Source organism: Simochromis diagramma, unplaced genomic scaffold (assembly GCF_900408965.1).
Source record: "Simochromis diagramma unplaced genomic scaffold, fSimDia1.1 OVJJ01000645.1, whole genome shotgun sequence".
NCBI lineage: Eukaryota > Metazoa > Chordata > Actinopteri > Cichliformes > Cichlidae > Simochromis > Simochromis diagramma.
The window spans coordinates 15,693-23,034 of record NW_024387443.1 but is presented as its reverse complement, the minus strand read 5'-3'; the positions used below and the strand labels follow the sequence as shown (position 1 = coordinate 23,034).

General features: G+C 41.4%; 1 long non-coding RNA gene across 1 annotated transcript; it reads right to left on the bottom strand.

Moving 5' to 3' along the window:
* Window positions 1-5,484: 5,484 nt before the first annotated feature.
* On the bottom strand, window positions 5,485-7,057 carry LOC120722530. Its single transcript, XR_005693504.1, has 2 exons — window positions 6,688-7,057; window positions 5,485-6,365 (listed from the first exon to the last, which is right to left on the bottom strand). It is a non-coding gene; the product is annotated as an uncharacterized LOC120722530 (long non-coding RNA).
* Between the last annotated feature and the right edge of the window lie 285 nt (window positions 7,058-7,342).

Genomic DNA, 7,342 nt, shown 5'->3' with positions numbered 1-7,342 from the left:
AACCGCGGTGTTGTAGGGTCCTGATTACTCCAAGTTTGTGTTCCAGAGGGTGATGGGAGTCAAAGAGGAGGTACTGGTCCGTGTGTGTGGGCTTCCGGTAAACTTCGATGTTGAGTTTGCCATTCTCTTCAATGTGCACAGCGCAGTCCAGGAAAGGCAAACAGTTGTCCTTTGTGTCTTCCCTGGTGAACTTGATGTTTTTATCCACAGCGTTAATGTGCGCAGTGAAGGATTCCACTTCTTGTGTCTTGATTTTGACCCAGGTGTCGTCCACATATCTGTACCAGTGGCTGGGTACTCTTCCTTTGAAAGAGCCAAGAGCCTTCCTTTCCACTTCCTCCATGTAAAGGTTGGCTACAATAGGTGACACGGGGGAGCCCATGGCACAGCCATGTTTTTGTCTGTAAAAGCCTTCGTTGTATTTGAAATATGTAGTGGTGAGGCAGAGGTCTAACAGTGTGCAAATCTGATCGGGTGTGAAGTTGGTCCTGTCCTCCAAGGAGCTGTCGTCTTGTAGTCGTTTTCTGACAGTCTCCACGGCCTCCGTGGTGGGTATGCAAGTGAAGAGAGAGACTACATCAAAGGACACCATCGGTTTCATCTGGATCCAGGGTAAGTTTCTGGACCTTGTCGGTGAAGTCGGTGGAGTTCTTGATGTGGTGTGGGGTGTTCCCCACAAGAGGAGCAAGGATGGTAGCAAGGTGTTTAGCAATGTTATAAGTGGCTGAGTTTATGCTACTGACTATGGGTCTGAGTGGGACAGCTTCCTTGTGGATTTTAGGAAGTCCGTAAATGCAGGGTATGGCATCCCCTGGGTAAAGGCGGTGATATGTAAGGCGGTCAATAATTTTGTCCTTTTCAAAGTCTTGAAGGCAAGCTATAACTTTCTTTTTGTAGCTGCTTGTGGGGTCTCGCTTTAAGGCTTCGTAGGTATTGTTGTCACTGAGGAGAGTAGTGATCTTTGTATGGTAATCTGTAGTGTTTAGGACCACGGTGTATCTTCCCTTATCAGTTGGTAAAACAGTGATGTTGTGGTCTTTGCTCAGGGAAGTGACGGCCTTCTTTTCCTGTATTGTGAGGTTGGATGGAGGGACTTTGGCACTGGAGAGCGTGGCTGAGACTTTCATCCTGATTTGCTCTGCTTCTGTCTGTGATAATTTATTAATCCGTATGGCAGATTCTGTGGCTGTGATGAGGTCCACTATGGGCAACTGTTGTGGAGAAATGGCAAAATTGAGTCCTTTGGCTAATACTCTTTTCAGGTTCAGTGAGAATCCTGTCTGAAAAGTTCTTAACCCATTTCTCCTGACTGACTTCAGGTGTGTTTTCTTCTCTGGGTTGTGTAGGTTCAGGATGAGGAGTGTGTGTTTTTGAAAGCAAGGTGTGAAATTTCCTGCGTTGTCTTTCTTTTCCTTTAGAGTGTTGGGCCCGCTGAGCCTTGTCCACAAACTTTCTCGGATGAGAGCTGAAACGTCTTCAAGCAACTTAAAGAAGTCCAGACGCTTTTCTTTGCAAGCTCCTTTGACTACGATGACCTGGATGACTGAGAACCTTCACAGACATATCATCAGTGTACTGGCCCAGCCAGAGGAAATAGCTGATTTTGTATCAAGCTGCATGAGTGCAACATTGCTGGTGCTGCACATGTAAATGCAATATCTATCTAACGTATCTAAAAACAACTTAACTTCTTTAAGTTGTTTGAAGATGTTTCTCCTTCCATCCGAGAAGCTTCTTCCGTTCTAAGGTCAAATGGCGGAGAGTCCCAGATTTAAACCCAGTGGGAGTTTCCCCCAAAGAGTGACAAAAGGACCCCCTGATGATCCTCTACCTAATCACATGAGCCAAGGTGTGAAAACGGGTGTGGGTCACAATCAGCCGAGGTTTTGGGTGATTAGGTAGAGGATGTACATGTCAGTTCCCTGAATTGTTTGTTGTGGAAAATTTAACAATAACCTGCAACACACCCAGTGAGCTTGATTTGAAGTGGGTTTAATAAACACATTGCAATGTGGAGAGAGCATCCCAGTGAAACATCAGGACCACCTCTGAATTGTGGCCACCGTCCTTACATCTTATATACAGAGATACAGACAAAGAACATTCCACAAACTCTTACATGTTGGCCCCTCTCACGGGGGGGCTATACCTCCTCCTCACAGAGAGAATTATGACCTTGTTTTCTGCTTGGCCGTCACCTAAAGATTTACATCCCTGATAAGCAGAAGGAGTCTCACTATCTGTTTAATGTCTCCCATTACAATGGCCTCACTGTGTTAACTTTCCACATGCATGTAAACTAGTGACAGGAGTGCTCTTACTATAGTAAAGTGAGAAAGTGATATTACTATAACTAATGTGATATGATAGAGCTGGGCGATAGAACGATAACGATATGTATTGCGATATAACTTTTTCTCGATAGAAAAATTAAACTATCGCGATAGACCTCGCCGCTCTTGTCCTCTTAAAAAAAAAAGAAAAAAAAAAAAAAAGAACAGCCAATCCAAATTAAGTAGCGCAGAGCCGAACCAATCACAGCCGCAGCGTCACGTCACGTGACTTGTTACGTACAGCACAAGTGCCAAGCCGCACATGTGTATTTGTTTGGGAAGCAGCCAGCCACCGTACCGCCCGGGTAATGGAGGAAATGAGTGTGCCGACTAGAAAAATCAACCGAGCGTGACCGAAGAGAAAACCGATGATGGTTCCAATGCCGGAGAGATTGTTGAACGGAAGAGCCATAGAAGTTCCGTAGTGTGAAGGTATTTCGGCTATTTCAAGTCTGACAAAAAACAGAGTAGCGTGCACTGTAAATTGTGCCGAAAGCAAGTCTGGAAATACAATAAACTGGTGCATGCACTACGTCCACACGTACCCGGGTATTTTTGAAAACGCAGATTTTTCTATGCGTTTGCACCTTTCGTCCACACGTAAACGGCGTTTTTGGTCACTGAAAACGAAGATTTTTAAAAACTACGTTTTTGCATTTACGTGTGGACTAGAAAAACGGAGAAAACGCAGCGTCAAAGGTGTGCGCATTTTTTGACGTCACACTGTGCACCACGTTATTGTGAATTTCTACAATACTGTTACTGTTAATTCTACTCTCTGCAGTGTTTAAATGCTTACATATACACACAGTTACTGTCCCTACACACATATGACTCGGTTCTGCTTCTATGACCCAGCTTTGTTTACTTTTTCCCACCGAGGCTTCTAGACTTCTGATTGGCCAACATTTCTGCACGGTTAGGAATCTAGCGCCACCTGCTGCTTTGGCATGTTCATAGCAGCGTTTTCCTTCATTTCTGCCTTTATGTGTGGACGGGATAATCTTTTAAAACGAAAACGGAAAATCTTCGTTTTCAAAAATACCCGTGTACGTGTGGACGTAGCCTCAGTCTCTGACTGGAAGCGCTAATTCGTCATTCGGCTTTTGTCAGACTAAAGTAACTGTTAAAACTGTTTGAAAAGCTAAGCTATACAACAAGGAGAGATTGAGAATTTCATTTTAGTTCTCAGTTTATTTGATATTGACAAAAGTTAGTCAGTTTTGTCTGTTCTTCTGTAAAACAAACTAAGATTTATTTTTAGAATTAATATTTTGTTACTAAGTGGAATTGACAATTTAGTAGTCTGTTTCGTTTGTTCTATTTTGAAACTTAAACGCTTTAGCGGCTGCCTTTTGTGTAGTTTGCAATATTTGCCTTTATTTATCTGAAAAAGTCTCATGTTCCTTAAGTGCATCTACCCTGTTGAACTTATTATGGGAAATAAATATTTAAATAAAAACAAGCTGCTGATTATTTCACATTTTACTTGTGAGCAACGGCACATTTAAATCTTACAAATATAGTTATTTGGCTTATATCGTGATAGATATCGTTATCACCTGAAATGAAAAAAACATATCCATATCGTGATATGAAAAAAATCTTATATCGCCCAGCTCTAATATGTCATAAAAAGTCCACAACACTGCCATTGGTGGCTTTTTTGCATTCAGCAGTTGCCTCATTCTTCTGACACACAAAACAAACCTTTGGACGACACTACACACCAACTACACACTGCAAACACGGTAACCGTAGCAAATGTCTCACATCTCAAAACTTGTTCTTTCTTTTGCTCACTCTCTCTCTCTCTCTCTATCTCACTGGCATCCAGAGATGATTAGTTTTTTCAAGTAACGAGTAAAGTAAGGGATTACTATTGCAAAAATGGTAATTAGATTACTGTTACTTTCCTGTAGGAACGCTCCGTTACTGCGTTACTAAAACCGTGATTTTTGTTGCGAGAATGTCTCATGACAATGACGTAAGCGAGTGCGACGTTCGTGACAACAGCTGTGTGCAGATCAACAATGGATAATATATCGAGTGCGGGAGAGAGTATGAGCGTGCAGCGTTTAAAGCGTGGAAGTACTGACCTTACTTTGAGTTTGATTCCATAAAAAGTGACAAAAACATTAGCGTCTGTTGTGCGTGGGAAGAAAACTTCTTTTACAGCGAAAAAACCCCTTAAACTTCCAAGCAAACACCGAGTGCGCTACGACGTAATACGACATTAGCGTCTGTTGTGCGTGGGAAGAAAACTTCTTTTACAGCGAAAAAACCCCTTAAACTTCCAAGCAAACACCGAGTGCGCTACGACGTAATGGGAAATTCACAGAGAAACTCGCGGATTCTTCCACTGACCACGGCACACCTGCACCAGGGTAAACCTCCGCCTACCCCACTCCTGCTTTACAGGTGAAAATAGAGCAACAGGACCGCTAGTCTTTGATTTTATTTATTTTCTGCTGTGTTTTACTTGCATCTATTTGAAAGACTGAGTGTAAACACAAAAAATATTTTATGTGCTGGAATGTGTAGAAAATGGGTTTAAACCAAATTTCTTCCAGTCAGAGAATGATGCATATAATTAAATTTTTGCTTGATGCATAAAGTTAAAAGATTAAAACTAATAAAAAAAGTTTTAAAAAGAGACTTTTTCATTTGATTACATTTTGAATGATGGATTATGTAGAAAAAGTAGAATTGGGCTGAAAGATCTATCGCTTTATCACCTATTCGGGTTGTAAATCGTGTTGTTAAAAAGTAACTAAGTAATTAATTACTTTTGAAAATAAGTCATCAGTAATGTAACAGGATTACTTTTTTGGGGAAGTAATCAGTAATTAGTTACTGATTACTTTTTTCAAGTAACTTGACCAACACTGCTGGCGTCACTCCTAAAACTTCCCCATCTTCCTAAACAACCAAATGCCACATGTTGCCATATAGTTTTTTATTGATTGACGTGGTACACTTTAACACAAATAGGGAAGGGGTGTTCTTTTTATTTATTCATTTCTTTGCCTGCAAGCGGAGAATGTTTGCTAGTGCCTTCCTTAGAACATGCCGCTTATACCCTTTCTTCGTGCTCTAAATACAATGCTGTTTTATTTCTTTTTTTTAAAATTGCGTGTATTTTTTTTTAAACATAAATCTGGTTTTACATGGCCTGTCAACACAATTTAAAAACTGGTACATAGTTTGAAGTCCACACTTTCGACTCCAGTTGAAATGGAGACTCTGGGTTACTGCATCTTCTTGCATTTTAAATTGGTCATGTGATTTTGACATGCCGGTGACCCCTGAGGGTTAAAATGTTACTAGAGGAACATTTTTGTTCACAGCTGTCTCATCAGATTTTTACATCTGAACTCTGTGGAGCCTGATCTCAAGGGTTTTAAGTTTGACCCTCAAACTAGAAAAGGATCTTTCTGTCTCTTCAGAGTTACAGTGATCCTGTGATGGGAGTGATTTCAGCCCTGAGTGATCACGTTGATGTTTGCACAGAGCAGATAATGAATTGAATGTTTTGGCACATTGGTAACAGTGAAACAGTTTATTAGTAACGTGGGATCGTTTGTGGTCGGAGTATGAACTGAGAATCCTGAAGCTCTTGTCACACTGGTCACAGCTGTAGTTTCCTTCCATGTGTGTACGTTCATGAATGTTACGATTACCTGAATGTGTGAAGCTTTTGTCACAGTGTCTGCACTTGTATGGTTTCTCTCCTGTGTGGACACGTTTGTGTTTTTTAAGCTGACCTGCAGTGATGAAAGATGACCCACACTGATCACAGAGGTGCTTTTTAATCCCAATGTGAATCAGTTCATGTTCTTTTAAGTGATGTGATGTAGGGAAGCTTCTCCCACATTCTTTGCAGTTTTTCAGTTCTTCTCCAGTGTGTCTACGTTGATGTCTTTTTAGGGCGCATCGTTGACTGAAAGTTTTTCCACAAAGGTCACAATGAAACCCTTTCCCACATTGATGACAGGGTTGAGAACTGGATCCATCTGTGTCGCTCTGCTTCTAAACAAAGACACAAAGACAGTGTAAGTCAGTCCTTCAACATTTTTATCCTGAACGTCGCCTGAAATAAAGAGCACCTCTGCAGACGTCCAATTACATTTTACTGTTTCAGTTAACACCGTTTACTGGGCTGCAATAACTACAATACTACCATCATAATACTACATTAATACTAAAATCATAACTGAAATGAAATAACTGAATAATCACTCAGTTCTGCTTTTCCATGCAGTAGAATTGCTAACATGCTAACACAGTTTAATCTGCAGAGTTGCTCCAAACAGTCAGGCTAAAATGACAAGATAACAATATAAATACATACCTCACAGTAACTGCACTTGTAGAGTCTCTTTCTGGTGTGGATCTGTTGGTGTCGTCTCAGGTCATGTGGAGATTTAAAAGTCTTCTCACACAGGTCACATTTATAAGGTCTCTCCTCAGTGTGGGTAAACATGTGATGTTGTAACTTTGTATGTGTTATAAACGGTTTGCCACACTGTTCACAGCTGTACACATCATGTCCGGTGTGAATGCGTACGTGTCTATTTCGATTCTGTATCTGGCTGAAAGTTTTGCCACAGATGTCACAGCTGTATGCCTTAATTCCAGAGTGGGTAACTAGATGCTTCTGTAAGCTGCTACTGTGAGTAAAAGCTCTGCCACACTGATCACAGCTGTGTGCTTTAACTCCACTGTGGATGAGTTGGTGTTGTTTTAGGGAATCCTTCCAGGAAAAAGACTTTCCACACAAGTCACAGCTGAACGGTCTCTCTCCAGTGTGGATGACCTGATGCTGTTTTAGTGTAGACTTCCTAGTAAACTCTTTCCCACACTCGTCACAGGTGTATGTTTTCTCTCCCTTTCTTGGTTGAGGTTTGTCGGCCTCCTGAGAGCGCTGACTTCTCGCTCCATGTTGGTCCTGCAGTGACAGAGATACAAACAGAGGCAGTGAGTGAAATGCAGTCGTGGAACAAACT